Raw genomic sequence first — 26,537 nt, forward strand, 5'->3', positions numbered from 1 at the left:
TATTTTTAGATACGGAAGAGAGGATTAAATTAATCTTTTCATAAAATATTACAATAACAGAAACATAAAAAAACCGGACGGTTTTATGGTTTAAAAAATTACTAGTATATATATAAAATAGACCAAAAGGTTATCTTTGTTTTTATGTTATATTATTAGTTACTTTTTATGCTATTTTCACAAATAACATATTTTATTAATGTTATGCCCAGTACATTATAGATTGGTGATTATTAGCGGTGTTTTCTAATAAGTACTATTACTATTAATACTATCTTTCATTAATGTTAATGAACGTTTAAAAATAAATAACTTATTAATCGTTATCATGATTTTCTTTTATATATAGGTAAGTAAAGTTTTTAAATTATTTTCAAAACTTGTCATTTTTTGTTTAATTATATCCATATATCTTTAAAAATAATACACAAATAATAATGAAAATAATACCACTGAGTTACCGGTCAAACAATTTTCATTTTCATATATTATCAAATGAAAATATCGGTTTAAAAATTAAACTACGGTATTTCAAAAAATAATTGTCCTTAATTTTGATTGCTTTGACGTTGATAGAGTAATCTTATTTATTTTTAGTATAAAATTTAATTCTTCTTTATAATAAAAAATTTAATTTTTCTCTAATAATAATGTTAAAAATGATGACGTTATTAATTTTCTATTTATTGATTAGTTCATACGCAACTCCAGAATAAAATATGTTTTATTAAATTAGTAAAACTTTATAAAAAAATAATACAGATTCAAATCTGTATAAAATAACTTTATTCAACGTACCATAGAATATTTTTTAAACATCTAAGGAAATATGTATTTTCGGGTAATTGAAGAAATTTGTTATCTTGATAACAATTTATTTAGAAAAAAAAATTGAATAAAAGTTTTAATTATATAGACTGAAATGACAAAAGGTTTTTAAAAATTCACTTCTATTTTTAGAGGCCTAGTTCATTAACCTCTAAACCTCTACTCATAAAAATTGATTAGTGAACTACTATATCCTGATAATGCAGGATTTTGAGAAACATTTTAAAAATGTTTTATTTTTTATAATCATTTGAAAGTTAGGAAAAGTGTATAAAATTAAATCTGTAATGGTGGGTTGTTTCATAATTTTTTTTAAAATGAGTAATATCTAATAATTGTATTTATTATGTGGTTTTATATTTTATAAACCTAAAGAACTCACACACATAAATTTTAAAAGTCTAATCCTATTTAGATGTACCTACCTTCCCTTTATATCTCCCAAATTGTTTCTCCGATTTTGTAAGACCTTTAATAGAATCATCGCCTCATAGACAAAAACATAAACACAAGTCCCTGTAAATATTTCTCTGAAAATCTTTTTTCCGGAAATACAAAATAGTAGTTCACAGAAAGAAAAATTGACAAATAAATTTTTACAAAATTTATTTGTCAATTTATTTAATTTGTCAAAAATAATATTTTTGGTTGGGAAAAATTTGAGACATCACTCTTTTATTAGTTTCGGATTTCTCATACTATAACGACCGGCGAAAAAAAATAAACATTTGACATTTTGGAGGGGCAGTGCTTTATTCAAAGTTTAAAAATTATTTCTTATGAAGTCTTTTGTAAATTCTTATTAAGAATAATTTTTATATCCTCATGAAGTAAACGGAAAAGCAATTTCACTAAAGTAGTTCCCCATTTGAAATTTATTAAATTAAATATTTCCAAATAAAGTTGTTTCGAATTGTGTTTTATTTTTATCTTCTCTATTAACTTACCTTATTAGAATACATTCATAGTGACTTAATCATAGAAAAATACTAAAATTACCAAAGAAAAATTATAAAAATTGTTTGCAATCATCAACTATTTACAATAAATGATAAATACACGTTTATAGACAGATTTTTAACTTTCTATTTTCTAAAATGTAATGAAAATATTATCACCCGAAGAAATTATAAAAGTACACTCTTATGGTCGAATTTATTTAACAGAACTAGAGATATCTTAAGAATAAATTTTACTATAAATATGATTAAAAAAAATTATTAAAAAAAATATATTGACTTAATTAAAAGTTTATTCTGTATTTTTAAAGCAAAATAAAAAAAACATTTGTTAAATAAATACCAGCCGATAAAACATTTTTAGTTTGATTTTAAATATAATCGAAGATGTAGATGTTACTATTTTTAACTATTTTCAGAACTGTTGAATTTTTATGATATGAAACCGAAGGTAATACTTAGATAAGAAAGTAAGCTTAAATTGTATTACAGATATAATTTGACTTTTCACACGAGAATAATAAGCCACCTCCTTCTGATCAAAAAAAGAGAATTATCAAAATTGGGTTATAAAATTAAGTGGATATTAAGGGTTTGACTACTCATTTCTATCACATTTTTATACGTAATTTAATGTTTACATATATACTCATGTGTGTGTGTGTATATATATATATATATATATATATATATATATATACCAGAACCCCTCGCGTCCTAGCTTCCCCCGCCAAACGAAGTATGGTTACTTGCATTTCCAGTCGCGGTCAATTTTTTTCTCTTTTATGTTTTACTGCATCTGTCCAGCCCCTTAGACCTCGCTGTGTTCGTTAAACTCATGCTTGTGAGAATAATAACGATAAACAAAAATTAAAGCAGTCCAATTTACAAAAAATATCGGTGTATTTTAATCTCTTCAGAACATTCTTAGATCACTTTTATGGGTATTACTCGTCGTAGATCTCATCTGGGTATTACACCAAATAGTCGGCTTTCAAGTTAAAAATATTAGTTTTGGTTTCCAGTACGAAGTAGGTAAAATGTACTTTGCCTGGTGGTGACCGTTACCCGACAAACACCACTTGGAGGTGACCTTACTTTGTTTCTCATTTAAAAAAATTTTTAAATTACTTTTATTTTATGTTTTTTACTCAAGTAACCGGAGACGGGTGCAGCCAGTCGTGTCGCACATACAGTAACAGTGGTTGTGTTGCTTCAGCCGCCGCTCCGTACACGATTCGAAATTCAAAAAACATGAAAATGGTTTTTACTTATTTATTTAAAGAGTATTTGCTACTCTTAATCTATTAAATTTGTAATACAGTCGTAAATGGAAAAATTTGCAAACATTACTCACCCCTTATCTTTCTTCACCCCTTTTAAGAACGAATTTCAAAAAAAATCTATAAATTCGTTTTTAAATATTTTTATGAAGATTACACACACCTAAAATCAAGGTGATATCTTCATTTATTACCGAGAAATTAAAAAAAATAGCCGGGTTTCAAAGAAAATAAAAAATCCACTTTAACCATTTAAACTCGGGATTTCAAAAAATCCTTTCTCCGTGTACACTTACACAGTAAGAAGAACATGTATACAAATTTTCATCAATTTATTTTCAGTAGTTTTTGCTAGGCCTTGAATCAGTCAGTCAGTCAGGACAAGTTGGTTTATAGGTACAGATATAAATAATGATATAATTATCTATAAATACCTTTGCTTTTAATATATATATTTTTTTTTATTTTACGCGTTTTTTTTTTTTTTATGTAAACATGCAAAATAAATATTGTATCTTATTATATGTATGTGTATGAACGATTGTATGTTTGCATAATTTATATAAAGTTTACTCATTCTAAGAAAAATAATTTTAATAAAAAATTTTATTATCAATTTTAATATGAGTATAAAGTGAACAAGTCAACAAAAGATAAAAATGATTTATTATTAGCAAACCACGGACGTGTTATTATAGGCCTATTGATGAATGAACATATGATTTAATAAAAATTATTACACCCAATGACGTCAGAAGACTTTGGTAAATGACCTTACGTAAGATAAATTTTATCAGAAAATATTATAATAAAATACAAATTATGTATATATATATATATATATATATATATATATATATATATATATATATATATATATATATATTCATATATATATATACATATATATATATGTATATAAATGAAATACCATATAATAAGATTTCAAAGAATTCATAAAAATCTTATTTTAAAATGATTTGCAAAATCATAAGGTTTAGAAAGGAACAATAATGCAAATGCATATGTTAACATGTGTAAAAGATCTTATTTAGACAAATAAGTTTTTTTTGACGATGAGTATCTTTTTGTTACTCGACTGGTTTAAGACAGATTTAAATGATCCCTAAACTACCGCATTAGTTGCAATTTTTTTATTTATTTATTAATTTAATGCGTACGCTAAATGGTTTGTTCATAAGAATATGCTTTGATTATGTATAAAAAATGTAAAGCTTGACATCTGGTAAATTCCAGATGAAACGTTCAAACGCACCAGCTTATGATAATTAGCTAATTAATGATAATCCTAAGATTTTTCTGATTATAATTAACTAAAAAACATTTTTAGTTTAAAATTTAATAGATAATACCCAAATTAAGAAAAAAATATTAAAAATTAGAAAATTATGCAACTATAATTATTTTATTAAATACTCGCTCTTGTCCAATTAGACACAAATTACCACTAGAAACCCTTTATTTGTTACTTTCTTGAGATGTTATTAATCGGTATATAATGAGATGTGCGGGAGAAGAACAGTATAATATACAATATAATAAAATAATTTATTATAAATACTTGTTTCCTTTTTTTTTGTTTCTAGTTTTTTTGTAAATTAACATAATTATTAAAAATGATACAAAAAATAACATAATTACTTTTTTCTGCATGTTTTGCATAATTATGCAAATAATAAACTATGTTCAATAACTATCCCGAATATAAGTTAAGATTTCTTGGAATGCTGAAATATCTATTCTCTTTTAAATCAATTTTTTCAATTAATTTTCTTTAAATTTTCAGAATATCACCATGTCAGTCAACTATTTTATAAAATTTAAATATTATAAATGAAACCCACGAGATTAAAGGCAAAAATATTTTTATATTGCCAATGTGAACATATAATTTTTCATTTAAAAAAAACTTTTTTTTGTAAATTATCAAAAAGAAAAAAAAAGGAAATTTTTTACAATTTTTTGTATAAGTAATTTTGAACCTCCACCTTTTTTTTAACGGTTAAATAAACTTAATATTTTTTCATGTTAATTGTCCTCTAAAATTAATTTAATTAATTAATTCTTGTTAATTATGCAGATAAAAATGTAAAGTGGACATGTAATTTTACACAAAAATCATATCTACACGGAAAAAACAATAGTATTAAAGGAATTGTTAAAATAAATTTATTAATAAACATGAAATATGGTAATTAAAACCCCCCTCCAAAAAAAAACAAATTTAATGATATTTCGTTTTGTAACAAAAGCATACAATGAAGTTGTCTAAAACGGTTATAATAATAGTATAATTAATTGCATAATATTCTACATCCAAAACATCTGCTTTAAAATTTAAAGCAGAATTTAAAGCACACACACACACACTCACACTTCACATAAGAACGTATATGATTTCAATGTTTAACAGAAACTGTTCTTTTCTTTAATGGTTTTAGGAATTATTATTTAATGTATAGAAGTATGGTTTGGAAATTTAATTTTTATTTAAATTACTGGGAAATATTGAATGGAATCCAAAAGCGAAGCCTCCCAAAATGAAAGACAAAGCTCTTCAACAATCCATCACGGAATATGGGAATCTGTAATCAATTTTGTTATCATTTTTGTTACACATATGTTCCGTGAAATGATATTAAAATCGATTTAACTAAAGCAGAATATTTTAATTTTTAAGTAACCAAATTAACAATATAATTTAATAATTAGGTATTAATTATTACTATTAGTAACGGTCATGTCTTATGACATGACCTTAGGAATGAGCAGAAAATCGGAATAAGGTCAATCGGAGTAGATGAAGTATAATTAGCAGATCTCCATGGCAGAATGGTAGCGTCACGGCCTTTCATCCGGATTCGAAACCCGATCATGTACTGCACTTTACATACGCTACAAAAATTCCATTTCAATATCACTCAAACAGTCTTTAAGTTTATCTGGCGAAATCATAAAGCAAAAAAAGAAAGTTACGCAGATAACATTTACCATAGCTTACGTACTAATTGGTCATATAACCCTTAATTTAAATGCAATATAATATCGGAAAAAAGTAACGGTGAAAAATAAAAATGTTCTAATCGCTTATAATTTTAGTAATATTGACGCTAACTATAAACATTTTATGGAAAATAAAACTGCAATAAAAAAAAGACAAGAATCGAAATACAGCACATACAAATTAATTTAACTCATTCAGTTATGAATTTTGTTACGGAGTTCAATGGTTTGCTAAAACAAATAGCAGTTGATTGAAATTTTAGTTGCGGTTTTAGCCACAGTAAAAGCTACGTATATTAAAATACGGTAGTATTGTAATACTCTGCTTTTATAAAATCATTATTTTATTACTTATTTATTATTATGTATTTAATTTATTTACAGTAATTAATTATCATTGTAATTTATTTTATATATAAAATTTATTAAATAAATGATTTATTTAAATCAAACGATTTAATGAAAACCAGAGTTACAAAGATATATATTTATAAAATTAATTTAAATTCGCAACGATAAAATTAATAGCGCATAAAAGTGAAGAATTCACTGGTAATAAACAATAATTTTAATACGGAAAATTTTTACATGGAACTTTATCTAGCATTGAGATTCCTAAATTATTAAATTAAAATCCGGATAATTAATTAAATCCGATTTTAAACATATCCGACTTAATTAAATAACAACTAATATCTAAGATCTTATTTTCTTTCTAGAATATTTAACGTTAGTTTTGCAGAATAAATGACGTAACAAAATAGAATTAAAAAAACAATTATTTAAATATAACTGTTGCTGAAAGAAAATTGTGAACTGACGATAAATATTTTCTGTAAAGAAAACTACAACTGCTATGTTATAATATTTTATTTGCAACTGCTCTTGTTTATCATTCCTTGTAAAGCAAGTCATACTACTAGTCCAGTCAATAGAAATTTGTTTGTTAGAAAATTAGTAGAGTTCAGGGAACTACAAGGTGGTTGTAGATTAGGGTAAGTATAATTTGTTTATATGCGACTGGACAAAATAGCGGCCGTTAAAACATGGTGAAAATCGGTTTTATCACTTTTTTAGGCTAAGGTAACACTTCCTAGGCAAAAAGCTCTAAATAGAAGTTGTAGACATTTACATTACCTATAATTTAAGTCCTTAACCGTTAAATTTCGTTAATTAGTTATTGCAAAAAATCCGAAAACCATTAAAAATGGCTGTTTTTTATTGGAAAAAAAGCAAAGCCTATATATTGTTTTTTTATTGGCAAAGCTAATATTTATTGAAAAAATATTTTTTTACTATTTTTATTGTTTTAAACGTTAGTTATTTAACGTTTTAAATTTAATGAGTGGTAACACAAGAAAATTGGTTTATTCGTTACTGAAATATTGTAATTTTTTTTTATAAAAATTTCTTCATTCTACTGAAATTATTTTGGCTTTTAAGAAAGTTTTCGTGTCCATTTCAAGTGCAACATGTTCTTCAAGACTTGTACTTTCAAATTATGATTTTTTCATCGAAAAAATGATCAAAAAATAGAGCGGGCTTGCACGATAGTCGTGTTGGGGGGAGCGGTTCGCGGCACTCGCGCGCGAATAAAGTTGAATTCGTAACTTCAAATCGGCGGATTGCGAAAAAATCGCTCTTTCTTTGCGAATTTTGGACGGATCAAGACCATTTTTTTAAGCTGGGCTCAAATAAACAGCTCGAAAAAATAGTAATTATCTATCGCGGTATCGATTGTTACATATTATTTCAGATATAGTCTGCTTTTATGTACTTACCACACTCTTCTAACTTTTAAAACAATAAAAATACAAGTAGTAAAAATTTTATTTTGCAAAATATATTGGCTTTGCAAAAACGGCCATTTTTCGGACTTTTTGCAGAAACGAATTAACAAAATTCAATGTTTAAGAGCTGAAATTATCGGTACTGCAAACGCTTACAACTTTTATTAAAACCTTTCTCGCCTAGGAAGTTCATCTTGGCCTACAAAATTGAAAAACCAATTTTCACCACCTTTGAACAGCCGCCATTTTGTCCATTTTGCGAAAATGTTGCCCAGTTGCATATAAACAAGTTATATTTACCCTAATCTGCAACTCCATGTACTTCACTAAACTCTACTAATTTTCTTGTTTTCTTTTCTAATCTTTGTTTAGAAAAGAAAAATTGTTTTAATGTTTTCTTTAATCTTAATTGTTTTCTTGTTTTCTAATTTTCTTTTTTCCCGCATTGACTGGACTTTACTACTTGTAAGAATTAGTGTATATTACTCAATCTGGCATGAAGAATTTAGTCGTAGTTTTGTTTAAAAAAATATCAAGGGATCAAAGTAATAAAACCAATTTTTTATTGAATTTTCGAAGAAACGTAAGGTATTATTTTTCCGTCGCACGATGTGATTTTGGGAGGGGAGGGGAAAATTGGATTTTCTTTACGTTTTAAGATATGACAATTGCCAAAATACCATTCACGTATAGTTTTGTACCTTGAAAATCTCAAGAACTAATTATCAGTTTCATTGAAATTTAGATATGCTGTCATAGTGTATCTAAAGTTGTGCATGTGAAAATTTTATGAACATTGGTTCAGTTTTTTTTTAGTTACCCTCAATTTAAGGTCAACAACAAATAACATAACCTCAAATTGAGGTTATGTTGACTATATATTGGTGTATTTTTCACACGCGCTTATGCAGTGTCACAGTAGTGAGTGAATTTAAACTTGATACTTGTGTGTAGGGCCTTCTCGTTATTTTTATTTATTTCATCAAATTATAATTATAATAATTTAATTTTCTTATAAACAGAAAATTTATTTTAATATTAAACAAATAAAAAATTATACTTCTTTTAATTTTCTAATTTAATTTACGTTTTGTATATTTCTTGCACAAAAAAAAATTATAGAAAATAATTGTACAAAACATATTATACAAAATAAAATATGAAAGGTCGGTCTTCTTGCGCAGTTCTGCACAAAGATTTTATTATTATTATTTTCACATATTTATTTTTAACCTCCCCTAACAGAAAGAGTTATTTCTTTTTTTAAATTGCCCAATAACTATGTACCGTTGATCCAAAATCGAATGGAAACAGTAAGAAAAGATTAATTAATATGCATTTAATAATGCCCGAGAGAATTCGGTGTGTTTTCCTCAGATAAAATCGTGGGAAATATGCAACGACCAAATAGGCGTGATATGCGGTGAAGATCAGCCGTACGAAGATGGCGGAGAAAGTGCCGGGATGAATAAGTAACTGAATCTTCTTGAAGCTATGTTCATATTAAAGCATGTCCAAAGTTAACGATTAAAAAAAAAATTATTAGGGATTATTTTTATATATAAATATATATTTTTTTTTTGTTAATTTTACTAATGAAATGAAATTTTTTAAGTTAAGAAAAATAGATAACGAAGTATTTATGGACAGTAAGGAGTTCACTATTTATTTGTTACCATTGTTATGAAATGAGATTTTAAGTTTCAGATTCATCGGAAAAGATCAGAAGATGACGTTAGTTAAGATTATATGTCAATTTCTATTTAAATTTTCAGTGAAATAAAATCATTAAAATATGGATTTTGTTTGTAAATTATCATAAAAATATAATCGACTACAAAATTTTTAATTTACTTTTACTTAAAGAATTGGGATTAATTAAATTTACATGAATAGTATTTATATTTTACGTTTATTTGAAATATTTATACGTATAATAAATAGATTTATATGCATACCAAAATAATAAATCTATAAATGTTTTTTTTTTTTTTTTTAATAATCTTAGATGAAATTAATCTATTTACCTTAATAAAAAAATTTTGTTAAATATCTACTAAATAAAAGGCATCATCATTGATAGGAGATTGCTGTCATTTGTTATTACAAATGATTTCGCAAAAAGAGTGACGAGACATATATTAAGCGTACAATCGATATTATAAATAAAATAAATGCTGTGAAAATATAAATAATTTAATAATCTAACCATTATACCATTATCGATAGTTTTTACATAGACTGAATATAAATTTATATCTTTAGCCGTCCGTAACCGAGTCATCGAATACGAATTGAAATAAATCAGTTTTGTGGAGCAGAAGATATAATTTTTTATACATACGTAACTTATTGATTAGATGATGTTACCGTCAATCAGCAACGGTAATTATAGGGGATTTTGCAGATTCTTCATTAAAATTCAGTTAAAAATAATCGTCAGTTAATTTTAACTGAATATGTTAATATTTAATATAAAAGAATGAATGAATATGCAAAATTAATGAAGTTATACCTTGAAAATATTGCATCAGTTAATGGTATTAGTTAATGGTTAAGTGTGGTTGATCTGAAACTGAAAAATACTTCTAAATTGTACATGAATTTAAAGAATATATTGGTACCAAGCTATTCTGAAAAAATAAAAATTAAACTATGCTTTTGTCTGATATGGAAAAGCTTTTTTTATTCTCTTTTTTTACTGGAGATCATACTCATAATGTTAACATAAAATGATTAAACTACAGTTTAATATTAAAGATCTAATAAAGAAGATTTTATCATTCATACTCCGTATCTAAAATAATATTTTAATTTATTTATCAAGCTTAAAAATTTTATCAAACGGATTTGAACGTTAATAAATTATAATAAGGTAATGAATATTTCCTCTATTAATTTATTTATTTAAGAAGTATTAAAATCTAAAAAGTACTTTAATTATATAAATTTTACAAATCACTGAATTTCTATTTTGATGTTCATAAAGGTTTCCACAACACATATAATACATGGATGTAAAATATTTATAATTTATAAAAAACCGTGAGGTAAGCATTTTTTTGGATTCAATTTTATCGAAATTTTGAAAACATAACCTCAGTTCATATTATGCTCAGTACATGCATGCATTTCTTATCTTACCATTTTTAAACAAAAATGTGCCCAAACTTCCCTCGTGAAAAAATCGAAAAAACTATCTTTACTTTTTGTTTTTTTTTAACCAAATTTTTTTGTCTTCCTAGACATAGGACTAGTGCAAGTGACTCAGAAAAAATATTTTGGGGCAATATTGCCCCAATAATAATATAATATTGGGGAATATTGCGGGTAAGAAAGCCAATCAAAGTTTAAAAATTACGATTCTGAACTTTTTAAAACTTTTTTGTTTTTCAATACATCACTATTTTTCTACTACACAAGAATAAATAACTAATGCCAAAAAGTATTACAAATTTGTTGTCAATTCTCTTTTTTAATAAAAATTAATATTGGAAAATCATCTTGCTTACATATAAAGATCACGTTTTCAGTTTAATCAAGCTGAATATTATACAATCATTAGAAATTAAAAGTATGTATATATATATATATATATTTATTAAAAATAAAAAAAAACACAGAATTAACATTTAAAAAAATGAAGCTTTTATTAAAATATTTTAAAAGAAATTAGATGAAAAACACGTATAAATATTTACAAAATGTCTGTCAATTTAAGCAGATGAAAGAAAAATAAGTTTAAAGTTGGAACAAGAAAACTTAATGAGAAAAACAAAGCTTTAATAGAGCTCAATATGAGTAAGTCATTAAATAATCTGATGATCAATAGTTATAATAAATCATAAATTTAAATTAATATTAATTAGACGTTACAAGTTTACTACAGTTAAAAATGTGATCGTTTCAATATCGCTAACCAATAAAACCAAATCTCTCCTGAAAAAAAAATGTAGAAAGGAGTAAATCTGATAGGATGGAAACAAATTGTAGGGATATAAAACGTACATTTTTTCTTGTTAAGATTGTGTTCAATACACTTCCTATTACCATGGAAACAAGATTTTATCGTTTAAAATTTACCCGAAACGATTTCTTTTCACGAAATAGTTATATTAGTTTATATATAATAACAATAATAATAAATAATTTCCGTCTCGTTTGGTATCAGGGCTCATGTTTCAAACCATTCGTTATCTATAAAAAGGATATTGCAGATAAAGGCTGTAAGAAACGCAGGGCCAAGGAATGAATAAGGGCAGTCTTGTAGTAGTCGATGGATAAGTTTGCAGTATAATAGTTTAGGAGTTTGGGCGAGAGTTTTATTGACAAACAAGGAACAAGAAACATTCTGAGCCGGGACTTTCTTGACCTGAGGTAACCCTGGTAGTAGTGAGATAGTCGGCGGCGCCAGGCGTCAGCGCAGGCGTCGGCGTCGGTCGGTAGAATGTAGCTTATGTATCCCACATCGATCTCACGTGTTAACACTGAGTCCCTCGTGAATATTTCTTTCTTTTATAAAGTTCTTTGTTATGGACATATCAAAAGCGAGAACTGTAACCGTCGTCTGAATGCACTGACGATCCCAGTTTTATCCTTTGTTCAATAATACTAAATAATAATGTGATAAAAATATTTATTTTATTAATTGTCAACTGTTAAAAATTTACAATTAAAATCAAACATTACAATTCAATCTCTTACTTATATATAACCAAAAAGCGACCCAGAAAAAAAATGTTTTGAATTCATATGGCGAAAACAAAGGAGTTCTAAACATTGTGAACGGCAATGGTTTTTATGAATAAATAGTCAGAACACTTAGAAATTAACAAAACAAGAGACTTTTTTTATATTCTGACATTTTTTAAATTAATTTTTTTTTTGTTAGTTGATTCATTTATTGACTGAAATTAAAGACAACTATTAGTAGTACCTAAAATTTCAGTAGATAATTGTAGCAATCATCTTAATGTTCTTTCAAATAGCATAATTTATAACAAAAAAAAAATCAAAGCAGATCCCAATAATTAGTAGTATTAAAATATTATAAAAAGGGATAAGCGCATAATACTTTTGAAAATTTTTAAATATTAAAACCTAATATATATATTTATATAGAGTAATTCCAAATTGCACGGCAATCTTTTGGGAGGTCATTCTATAGAAAAAAAAAACAAGAAAACCAGTTCAGTTCATATAAACGTATATCAGAATACGGATCGTTGGTGAGTTTCAGTTCACGAAACATTTAGCCCTGCTTTCTGCTCTCTCTGTGAAATTAAACCATACTAAAATTCTTGGAGTACAAATCGAGGAGTAAATTTGTTGCTTCCTTATGTTTTTTTATTCAAGAAATTGATTAAAAGTGGTACACACACTTCTTCATATTAAAAGGAACCAAATAATTTAAAATAAAACTGGGAAATGAAACTGAAAATCATTATTTCAGGCAATAATTTTGACCGAAACAAAATTTAAAATTGAAATTTTCTTTTAAAGTTAAATTGATAGTAATTTATTTCGACAGCTAATTGGTATGTTTATATGATGAAAATAATTCTCTAGAAAATTATGGTCATTGTTCTACAGTAAGGTGTGATCGTGTAAATTATGCAAACGAGTACGTATAGGATTTGATTTGATCGGTCAAGGCTGGTGGTGTATTTATACTTCTAATAAAGTATGCTTTAATGAGATTTATGAATTATTTATAATCCTCCATTTTGTCACACAATCTATTTCTTTAGTACTTTAATTAATAAATGATTATCTAAAAGAAACACAAATAGTTAATTATATTAAATAATAACATATTTCCGATTAAATAAATTTATTTATTGCAAATTCTATTTTTATAAAATAAAAATTCATAAATAATTTAATTCATAAGTAAGAAAAGGATAGATCAAATTTACGATAATTTATTCAAATAGATTAGGATAGTTAGTTAAATTGTTTATAATAAAATACGAATACATTTTACGCTGTCCTAGATAAACTGGATATTGGGGTTAACATTTTTAATACAAAATACCATATTTATTTTAATTCCCTACGTGGTTTTTCGAAGGAAAACAGGAGTAAAGTTATTATAGGATTTGCTTATCTGAATAATGATTTATGATTACTAAGATAAGAACGAATAACTTTGTATTTATGCTTTAAAACAAGAATAGTTCATAAATATCTCGACGACTTATAAAAGTAAAGCAATATAATTTTTTTTCTAATTATTTCTAATTAGAGTTTGAAAACCCTTTTAAACTTTAAACCTTAAATCTTAATTTATGTATTTAATTTCATAAAAAGATAACACTGATTTATAAATAAGTACCTAACAATGACGTACAATATAGGTAACAATGACTTACCTAACAATATCTTCGGTCTTTTATCTTGTTTCTTTTTTCTCTTAATGTTTTCCACAGTGTTTATTCATTCTTCCTAAATGTTTTTCTCTTCTTTCTTGTATCCAATTTGCTCCTCCTTTTTTGGGAGGAGATTTGTTACGGAATCCTTTCATTTTTTATCATTTTTCTCTGTTTTTAATACCTTCTTCGGTTGTGAAATTTTGAAAAAATTGTTAGGGGTTTCTGGAAAATCATTATAGTTCCATTTTATTATTTGCAAAGTGGTCGAATTTATTCTTTGTTAATTTTTTATTGTTATTATTATTACTCATACTCTAAAAGTAGCAATAAAATTTGAGTATTTTCCTTTTCATTGGTACAGATAAATTTTCAGTCTGTTAATATAGTTTTTCATCGAGTTGAATTTTCCGGCCTTCTTCGGTTTTTTTAAGGAAAGATTTTCCGCAAGAATTTTTCTTCGTACAAAATTCTCTATTTTTTCAACTGAATATTCAATTATTGAGAAATAATCATTCAGAAGAATGTAAGCCTTTCGATCTAAGACGGTATTATTGTGCCTTAATTTTTAATTTCTGGATAATTTTTTATTGTTATAAAATTTTTAAATGAATAAATAGGCTACATTTAGTTTTATTATTGTTATTATAAGAGCATTCTTTTCTAGTATTTTTTGTTCGATTATTTCACTAAGGTATTAGAATTAATTGATTTTAATTTTATTTTTATTAATCATGGCTCGTTGTTACTGATATATAATTAATTTATATAATAGTTTACACTTACCAACATCTTAATAGTATGCTCGAGCGCTTTCGGATTAGTAATCCCTCCTCAGGAACATTCCTGTGTTATAATTATAATTATTTACTTCATATATGATTAATTATACTAACTTTAATTTTAAAAACAAAAATTATAAATATAACAATTGATCGTCAAAAGGTAAAATAATGTCAGCGTTATCCGTTATGTCAGTATGAAGGTCTCAATTGTTATAAATTGATTGATTTTCTCTATTTCTCCTATTTCTATTTTTAAAAGTTTTTTGTGGTTCTACAATAAGTCACTTATTTTTTTTTTTGTTAAAAATAGAACTGTTAAATAGAGATTTTATTACAGATTTCAGTTCGTTTTTGGAATGATTCTAGATCGTCTGCTACAAAGACTAAATCTTCAATGAAAAGTAAGCATTCTATTTCTAAACTGTGTTTTCTTTCCGCTTGTATTTAAAAAAATTTTTTTTAATCGATGAGAAGCCATCACATCTCCTTAGTGAACACCATTACTGTCATATTTAAAGCATTACAGTATTTATGATCTGTTTTATTTTAACCCATCTTTCCTTTGTCCAACTTCATTTATCTTACAGTTTATAAATTCATTGATCTAAACTACTTTTTTTTCCCCAAAGGATTTGATAAGTGATAAATAATTTTGCATGTAAACAATAGTTCAGCTGTATATTCTAACGATTAAATACCAACGGGAGATACGAAAAAAAAGCAAGGATAAATTAGTATAGAACTGTTACTAATACTTTTGAAGTCGATCTGGTTAAACGAGTATGGATTTTGGGTCTTTGTATTACTTTAAAATGAACATTATGCTCATATTAATTAATTATTTTTTTAAATACCGTAAAAATTACACGAACATTCTCATCAAAAACAACCTGATGAATTTTTATTGGTTGGATTTACATGGAAAGCTAAGATTTACATGTAAATCATCCGTTGAAACGGTTCACTATGTGTCAACTTAATTTTCTTTTCTTTCCGGGTTGTTTTATACCCTTCTATTCAGCCATTATACGTTTTGCACACGCATAATAAATCTCATGCCACATGTTGAATCGATGCAGTAATGGATTATTGAACACAACCATACGAAGGTAGAAGATTTATTTTTACGGCCAAACAATATTTTATGACCTGATGCATATTATAGTTGCATATATAATATTTATATAGTATAAATGCATATTATAGTTGAACCGTAAATTTTAATAACTGTAATCTCTGTAATCGGCTGATTTAAGAGAGCAAACGTGTAAGGCTGTGAAAAATCGTTATAACTAAAATTCACTGGTGAAGAATAGAAAAAATACTGCAAAAAATAGAAAAAGAGAAAAGTAACCTCACTCAGTTTGCTAAAAATGAGTGTCAAAAAAAATTTAGTAAATCTTATCACAGAAGAGCATTGCAATACATAGCTTAAGATTTCTATATAAATTAACCGTAAGCCTTTTAAAATTTCTCTCAAAATCTGTTGTTTCATAAAAAGAGCGGAAAATGACAATTTATTACTACCGATCTATCGCCTAAATATAAACGAAATCTTCTCGAGGATATAAATAACGGAGAAAATATCAATTACATTTTGTTTGTTAATATATATATATATATATATATATATATATATATATATATATATTTCTTTCCCGTCTAGAAAGTGCTGTAGCAGAGCTATAGTTATAGAAGGGAAAGTATTATGATCGGTCTAATATGGGATTATGCGGTTTTCACCGGATCTTGAGTTTTTAACACCTAAGAACCCTAAATCCCAAAAACCGTATAGAAATTTTGCAGATGTTAATGTTCGTATGTATGTGTGAGTGTTCGGCATCTCACACGTTTTTTCCAGAACTACTGACAGATTTTGACCAAATATAATGAGATTACTTCTGTATATCGGGCATTGATGACATTAAATATACAACTTTAAAGATCAAGTGGGTGAGACTGTAGAGCAAGGATACTCCCCTGTATCTCAAGATTTCGACTAATTAAAAGTCATATTTTTTTAATAAATTGTTAAATATTAAAAAATAACAATATTTATAAAAAAAATATCAATTTTGCAAATTCGCACCTCTACCCCAAAAAATGCTATTGTAGTCGTCTGCTATGTTGTGACGTCACAGGTGAGCGATAGAATTAAATAAATGAATAATATTTAAAGAGTAAAAAAGTGACCCGGTGGTCTGGCTGGGTCTCCAACTCGATCGCCCGGTTGTCTCGGTAGCTAGTGCGTTAAGCCTCATGGTCACATCAACCTGCTGACCGAAAAAGCGAAATTTGTTATATGTAAGTTGTGAAATTACATTAGCTTAGTTAGTTCCGAACGTCGCCGATAGTATCGCCTCACCCACTCGAATTAAATACGGTATGCGTGTGCGCTTTAGGTAGAATCATTGAAATAAATAAACTAAAAAATATAATATTAAATAAATTATAAATATTTTAGATTAAGTTGCGTGTGTATGTGTGTATAAGCTATGCATCAGAAATAACTGTTGCCAGTTTTTTTTTTTAAATAAGAATGAATCATTCGTAATTAAATACTGCTTTTTTTCTTTTCAATGATTTCAAATTTCCACAAGGATTGAAAATTAGCAAAATAAATTTTTTACAAAAAAAAATTTCAGTATTTCTTATAAATTTGGTTTATTTACAGTGATCGAAGCTATTATTTTTAATAAGACACTGGATTGAGTTAGGTGCTTTCTTATAATAAACATTTTATTTATTAAGAAAATTTTTTTTACTGAATTATTTATTTTTATTTACCTGATATTTCTCTAATTAATTATACGTAAATATTAATTTGATAAAAAATATGTATTTTTTATTATTAACCCCATAAAAATTGAGTAAGGAGTTGTATAAAAACTGGAGTTATTCGAATGATTACATCATTTTAAATTAAGGTTTAAGTTGAATTTTCCTCTTCTCAGATAAATGTATATATATGTATATATATATATATATATATATATATAATTATTATTATTTTTATTTAATGATGTAATTCCAATTCTACTCACCCTGTAGTTTAACCTTTGGCCTCTTTTTGACGCGCGTCTGTATGGAGATAATATTACAAATCTGACATAAGAAAAACCAGAAAACGCAAACCTAATTATGCAAGTTGTGTCGCTGATATTTTTTGTTTGTTACTTTATAAAATTATAATTATTATTTATTCATACCAATAATAGTTTACAAGTTATAATTTTTATTCTTATCAATTTACAAATAAATTAATTATTAAAATAGTTTGATCTCTGATGTAAGAAATAAATAATAATAAATGTGGCATTATTATTTATTTATCCTGGTAAAAAAATACTTTATAACTGTATACTTTTACCTAAGTAAGCCTAAAAAATGTTTCACATACTGCACCAAAATTGTTAACTGCACCAAGATTCATTAAACATTTACCAATTTTAATATTTTTTACTACTTGAAAATAAAGAATCATTTATTTAAATATTTGTTTTAACACAATCTTAAATTATTACACCGATGAGTAATACTAGGTGAGAAATTGTGGCGTTTTTTGTTTCAAAGAGATCGACGTTCTACTTAAAAAAAAGCTGAAATTAATTTATATAAAATACAAAAAAAAAACACGAATTTATATACAAAAACATCCAATATGATATTTTTTTGTCTTCAGTCGTTTGACTGGTTTAATGCACGTCTTTGTTTCGTTTTATTCTATGTCTACTTAATTACCTTTAACATATTTTCTTCTTTTTTTTTTTACCGTGTGTATTTTCCTTTAATGCCAAATTAACTAATATATTTAACATATTCACCCATCTTATTCATTTTCTACAAAAAGCTGACGCAGATATTTCCTGTTTTCAACTCGTTTTAAATGTCTTCATTTCATAATCTACATAATTTTTCCCTTTAACATTCAAGTACATATATGAAAAACCTCTAATTCTTTGTTTTTCTGATTCTTATTTATTACCTTTGTTTATTTTTCGTGTAATATTTTTAATAATTTTAATTTATATTTGGCTTGTTAATCAAGCTGACAAACCAGTTTTTGTTTCATTCTTATATCCAATATACTTTGCATTTCTAGAACCTAAATAAAATATTGTAGATTTTTTTATTGTGTTTCCTAAATCTATACTCCGTATAACTTATTTAAGTATTAATCTTATTACATTATAAGTCTTCAAATTCATTCATAATCTTTACCAAAATGATAATATCGTAACTGAATATCAGTATCAGTTACTGAATATCAGTATTTTGTGTTTGGAGTGTTAATCTAAGTTAATGAACTGAACTGTTAACATCCACTAAAAAAAAGTCCAACCACTAAAAAAAAATTTTTTTTTTTTACTTTCTTTTCATTGTTTCTTTTGTACGAAAAATAAAAATAAAGGATACAATTTACATATTTGCCTCATGTTCTCTTTTCGTTTTTTTTTAATACACTATTTTTCGTTTTCTACTTAGATTAGTTTTCTGATTTTTTTACAAGTTAATAATATATAAAAATGATAAAAGACTACATAACAGAAAATATTTTAAAAAAAGAATAATAATGTAAAAGAATTTTAATTTAGCCAAAATAATTACCGAGCGTTAAGTATAAAAATTCAACTTTCATAAGTTAATAGTCTTTTACTGAGTGAGGCACCTTTGTATTTTATGTATCATTCTAATATGGAAAATGCTTAAAGGGTAGCTAAAAGCTATTAATATGTAGATTTTTACTTTCTCGTCCATATAGCAGCTACAGCGAAGCTATAGCTATATAGAAGGGAAAGAATAGTGATCGGTCAAAATTGGGCATATCCGATTTTCACTGAATCTTGACAAATTGCCCTCTAAGGACCCCCAGAAAACTGAAAAATGGCATTGAAATTTCCGACAAAAAGTACGTAAGTATGTACGTATGTATGTTGGCATGAAAATCGCCTTCTATATTCATCTGACAGAACTATTTGACCGATTTTCACCAAATTTGGCTATAATATTTCTTTCCTATAGTAGGGGCATTGATGCTATTAAATTTTCAATTCAAAAGGTCAGGGCGGTGGGAATGCAAGGGGGAAAATGAATTCATCTCCAAATTTTGCACAATTAAGGTTATATTTTTTGTTATAATTTTGTGAATATTAATAAACAACTTTTGTAAAATAATTTCACCCCCATCCCTAAAAATGGTTTTAATTTTTAAGAGTTATAGGAGGCAGTACAAGGAGTGATTTTCGTTGAATTTGTCACAATATTTTTTTGAACAACTGTAAAAAACATTTTTAGTATAAAGATTATTTTGCTAAATTGCACCCTCCCACTCCAAAAAATAGTAATAATTTTGAAACGTTTTAGAAGGCAGTACAGTGGATTTTTTTCGTTGCAGTTTTTTCTATTAGCATATCGTTGGATCTAAAATGTTCCCCATCAAAGTGGGGGTCTTAACCCCGCTACTCATCCTTACACACATCCACATCCCTCTTAGCGGCCTGACTACTGCTGTAGTCAACCGCTATGTTGTGACGTCACAGGTGGTGAGCGGGAAAAATAAATAAATGAATAATATTTAAAGTGTAAAAATTTATTTAAAGTGGCCGCTAGTACCATCACACCCGCGCGAATGAAATACAATATGCGCGCACGCTTTAATTAGAGTCATTGAATTAAATAATCAAAAAATATTGTACTTAAGTAAAATGATAAATATTTTTAATTAAGTTGTTTGTATAAGCGGTGCATCAGAAAAAACCGATCTGAGGTTTTTTTTTTATTATAATTGCTGGTTGGTCTAATTTTATTTATTCTTTGCTGGATTGTACACATAGAATCTCTCAGAGTATTTCTTACGAGATAGTTTATTTTTTTAATTATTTTTTCTTTTATTTTATACTAAGGGAACGTGAAGGGAAAATCCTGTAACTGTGTCGTTAGCTTTTTTAGGTAGATGTCATAAGAAAATTATCTACTCTAATGGGTACCATCATTCGACTTTCGGAAAATTTTGACATATCTTCGCGTTTCACATCCCTCAGACCCCAAAACCACCGTCAGCTCAAACGTTTATTTCATTTTTTTTTGTGGACACTTTAACTGCAGTAATTTTGCGCCAATAACTTTCAAATTTTTCCTTAATAATAACTTGTCAGAAAATCTCGGTCGAGTTTGTTAACGGCAAAAATCGGACCATGGGGGTTGAAATGTGGGGGCTTTTTCGAAAAAATCAAGTATCGCTCTAACTTTTTTATTAAGAAAAAATCGAATTCGTTTAAAGTTACTACTATTCTTTCTACAAGACCTTAAACTTATCTAAGTAATTTTGTTTATATAAGTAATTTTTGTTTATATCATCAGCCATTGGCCAAGGGGGTTGAAAAAATGGGGTTTCGAAGACAAAAAAAGACTCATACCTCTCTTAATAGGCACAGTATCGAATCGGTTTAAAGTGGTCGTTAGTCCTCTAACCATCACCTAAAACGTTCATCTGAAACAGTTTTTGATATGACCAACTCTTACGGCAAGGGATGACCAAAATGTTGCTGGAATTGTAAGAAGGGGCTAGTCGTATGCTAAACATGTGTAAAGGTTTTCACATGCAACCATTGTAGTATTAAGTAAATTTGAAGTTTTTCTTAAATTTACGGTGGAAATCTTTTTTGTCCCCTACTTAGCACAGGTGAAATCTACCTCTGCCTTCTGGCGTGCCGAAAGGGATTTTTTTTTAATCGAAGTGGTAGGACCACGATAAATAGTTTCAACTTAAGGTATATGTTTTTAATTTGGATGAATGTTCTTCTCGTCTTTGTTTCGTGCATTCTATTCTTATTTTTATTAAATATTAGAATATAAAAATTATTACAAAAATATTAAAAAAATCCAAAATTCTTCCATTAAAGTAATTCTACCACTTTCCATCTACCATCTTCAAAATAATGCCAATATTGTTTGAAACGTTGAATTTTGTTAGAAAAGTTTGTTTTTATAATTCTAGTCTTAAAAAAATAATTATTATTAAGTCATGTATAATTTCATCCGGTGGTTCCAGATTAGAACCGAGGGCAGACATGGTTTTTTCATAATTCATTATCATCCATTATAGTAACTATTTTTGAATATCACTTTATTATTATTATTATTGTCATTGTCATTATTATTAAATTAATTAATTAATAAATGGTGATTTTTACAAATAAGATATTTATTTATATTTTGTTTTTTTAATATGAAAAAAGTTTTTTTTAAAATAATTATTAAATACAAAAATTTTAGTTAATTTTTAAAAGGTTCAAATAAAATTTACTACAGCCTAATCTGATATTTATTTTTTTATAATATTTTAATGAATAAAAAGTAAATATGTATTACATAATAATGTTTTTTTATTAAAAACTGATTGAATGCATTTTACTAAAGTGGCCTAATTTTTTTATAAGGAATTTAATACCAAATAATTATCATTATCAAATATTTACATTTCTTAAATACAAATTGATAAATTATTACTGAACACAACGCAAGGAACTGATGTTTATATAAAAAATATGTCATTTATTATTAAATAAGTATTATAAGAGATTAAATAGCGTTAGAAAAAAGTATATTTAATATTGACATATGAGAAATAGTATGTATTAATTGGGATAGGTCCAGACATAATCTTACACGTTACATGAATTTATTTTTAATTTTTTCCGACAGTTTTTTTATAAATAACAAATAGAAAATATCGTTATCGCCCATAAATTTGTTTGAAAAATTTTGTCGTCCTGTCTACAATAAAAAAGAAAAACATTAATGTTTTATATATTTGCATAAACGTATTTATGTAAATATTTGATATTCTTTGATTTTTTTGGAATCAATATGGTTTTGAAATAACAAAAAAAATTTCTAAAGCACACTAAAAGGGTGTTTTAAAAATGCATAAAATCCACATGAAATTAACTTTTCTTTCAAGCGATCCAAATTTTAAATTTAGTAATAATTTTTCTAAAATTGTTTAAATAAGAACCGTACCAAATACATAAATTTCATTACCCTTAACAAATGTGTTGTAAACCATAATACCTTGACTTATACATTATACCTTGACTTAGTATCTAATACAACGAACAATATTCTATGAGCTAGGATACTCAACCAATAATCATTAAATGAATATTTAATAATTATTAATGGTAAAATTGAAATTCGAATAATAATTAAACGAATACATACTCAATACTTTCAGAATTGTTATAAAAAAATAATATAAAAAGCTTTTAACTTATAATTATGTTTTTTTAGTACTTTTCTTGCTTTTAGTGATATGCATATCACTATGCATATCTGTTTGCCAGACAAAATATAATGGCTTTTAAGTAAATTATATATTTTTTACGTATATAGAGAAATTTCTTCATTCATAAAATTTTAAAAGTAGTAAAAATACTTTTGGTAGAAACAAGCATGGTTTTTAGTTAAAATAAAAACTTCAGTAATTCACAAAAAATTCAGAAATATGCTTGTTACTAGTAGCCGGAACAAAATATACATATAAAAAGAATAGTAATGCAGACGGACTGTTTGATGGGTTAGACATTTATTGTTCGGAGGAGACTTTAAATTATCTTCTATGGTTATGTTTTTTTTGACAAGTAGGTAAAAGGATTTATTCACAGTTCGATTTTTCAAAACAATGCTAAAAGGAGGATATTCCTTACTATCTGTCTTCTTTATCCCTGATTTCATCTTTCCCATTTTGGAAACTAAAGATGATTCCTACTAGAACCGTGCTGAAGAGATCGAATCCTGTAGACTAAGTGAATTTTTGGTATAATCTGATGGTTTGTGAAACAATCCAGGTAAGGATCTTATATCCTCTCAGATGGCTGTACAATTAGACTAACTGTTAAAAAAATTATTGTGAATAACTGCGCCTATCTTCTCCAAGAATTTAAATACAAAAATATATTTTCCAAAAATTTTAGGCTTGTCTATGACGGAAAATTTTGTATTAGGATTTATTTTAGCATTTGGCTGTTATTGATATGAAAAACCTCTAGTTCAATCTCGCCGTCAGGCACTTTGCTGGAAATTAAATTAAATTAAATTAAATTAGTTCAACAGTTAGAGAAAATACTGATGCGAAAGCAGTTCATAAAATTAACGTATGGAAGTACGAAAAAATTTTACAATATTTTAAGATAATCATTTCTATAACTTGACGAAAATTAGAAATAAAAATATTTAAAAACTTTTTAAAACGTCTAAAGATCAGAATTTTTTCTCATTTCATTACACATTCTTAAAATATTTCTTAAATTTAAAACAGTAATATTATGCTAATATTGGTAACAATTTACTATATCATAAGCTAAAATATTAGATCTAGTTAGTTCACATGATTTAAAAAAGTAAGCGATAAGCCAAGATGTCACACTATAATACTGATAATAAATGGACCAGTCTATTGATAAGAGATGAAGTATTAATTGACAGTAGTGTGGTGGGAGAGCAGCGCGTGTTGACATCAGTCAATGAACTGAAATCAGAACTCAACTATTATTATTATTACGTAACTTGGTCTCTCTATGAAAAAACTTAAGATGCCTAGGTCAGCAAAGCATGGCTTACAAATTACATATTTTGATTATCAAATATTGTGTTATATTTAGGCCGTTAAGATATTTATTGTTGACAAAAATTTACATAACTTAATAATGTTGGTGTATGATCATCATATTTATAGAAAAATATCACAGGTATTACCGATGTCAAGGGTCGGATTGGAAAAATCCATCAAATTTAAATAATATTTAAATTAAAACTAAATACTGTATTTAAAAAAAGAAGATAATTAAATATTAATCAATCAGCAAATCTTATTATTTGGGTAATTTGTGACGATGTAAGTAATAATAATGAATACGGCGGCTATTTATGGCACGACTACAAACTTCAATTACTTTCATGTTACGCTTTTATAATGACTTGGATTTTGCTATGTATTTTCAGTACAGAACGTAATGTAATTAGGAAACTACGTTCTCTCTTTTTCTTTACAAACGGACTTGGTAAATTACTGAATATTTTCGTAAGTAGTCTTCAAAGTTCTTTAAATACCAGTGTGTGTTATAATTACGAAAGAGGAATTATCAGGATTTTCTTCGGATAACAGTTTTTTTCAGTTACTCACAAAATATTTTTATTAAAAATTCTTAGAAATTTTCTTATTATTATAGTTTTATCTATTTAATTTTTTATTCTATGAAAGCCTCCACTAAAATGACTTCCCAATGATTAAATTAAAAAGTATTTTTTATTTTTTTTTGCAGAAAGGAAAAGCATGGAAGGAGATTTTAATCCAAAATTTCAAAAACGTTAGAATGAAAATTGTTTATTTTTTTATTCATATCTTCTTTAGTTTTTATTTAAAATTTTTCTTTAAAAAATTCATTTCTAACAAATAAATTTCTATAATGGCATAAAATCTAATATCTGATAATTTTGTTTAGTTTTGAGAAAACAAATTCTATATGTGTATATACGTTTATACACATTAAATTCTTCATTATTCTTTATTTGATCCGTCAAAAGTGTTAACTATAAATATGAATTGAGAAAAAAGTGTAAAAAATAAAAACGTTTTGGTAAGAATATCAATGAAAAGAAATATTTAAAAAATGGACCAAATATCGGATACTCTTCTACTTTATTAGTAAAAATAAATTGTGATATATATTTTGAAAGACTGTTTAAAGGTGTTAAATCTTCTAAAATGTTATTTTAGAATATATCACACAGAAGTTAAAAACTTCTAAAATGTTATTTTAGAAGATTTTAGCAGAAGAAGATTTTACAGATTTTATAGAAGAATTTAGACTTTACAGAAGATTTTACATTTTAGAAGATTTAACACCGTTAATCTACATTTTAACTATTTCATTCTTAATGCAAGTAGTACTGGCCAATCAATGCATACGACATATGAGTACGTACCTTAACTGCTGTAGTTAAAAATAAATAATTTTTTCTTTAATTTAAAAATTACAGCTTCTAGAGGAATCTTTTCTGATTTATCTTTCAGGTTGATTTTAGTTGTCTATATAGCTACGTAATCACCTAATTTGCATTATTAAGCCATTCTGTGAGTTTATATTCCCGAATTTTCATTTTTATCCACTTCTTTAATATCCATCCCGTAATTTTACTCTTGGCTACCATGAACACATTCAGTTATTGGTGGTAATTATCGAAAGAAAAGAAAATTGTTAAAATCCGTTGGTGACGTGGTTCCTTTTGGCAGAAACCAATGATCAGTTTAAAAAAATATATTGAATAATATTAATTTTAAAAAAATTCAGTTTAAAAATAAATAAAATTAAGTTAATGCAATCTCTTAGAAAGAAGGATAGTGAATTTTGAATTTTAAGATAAAACATAATTTTATTACGTAGGAATTTAATACTAATAATAATTTAAAAAAAAGAAAAATGACATCAAGACCACG

The 26,537-nt window shown here is 26.1% G+C and overlaps 1 long non-coding RNA gene across 1 annotated transcript; it reads left to right on the forward strand.

Annotated features, from left to right (window-relative positions):
* The first annotated feature begins 212 nt into the window (after window positions 1–212).
* LOC142318130 (uncharacterized) lies at window positions 213–25,702 on the forward strand. The gene is made up of 3 exons (XR_012754828.1): window positions 213–349; window positions 23,687–23,889; window positions 25,363–25,702. It is a non-coding gene; the product is annotated as an uncharacterized LOC142318130 (long non-coding RNA).
* Window positions 25,703–26,537: the final 835 nt, after the last annotated feature.

Source organism: Lycorma delicatula, chromosome 1, assembly GCF_047948215.1.
Source record: "Lycorma delicatula isolate Av1 chromosome 1, ASM4794821v1, whole genome shotgun sequence".
Taxonomy (NCBI): Eukaryota; Metazoa; Arthropoda; class Insecta; order Hemiptera; family Fulgoridae; genus Lycorma; species Lycorma delicatula.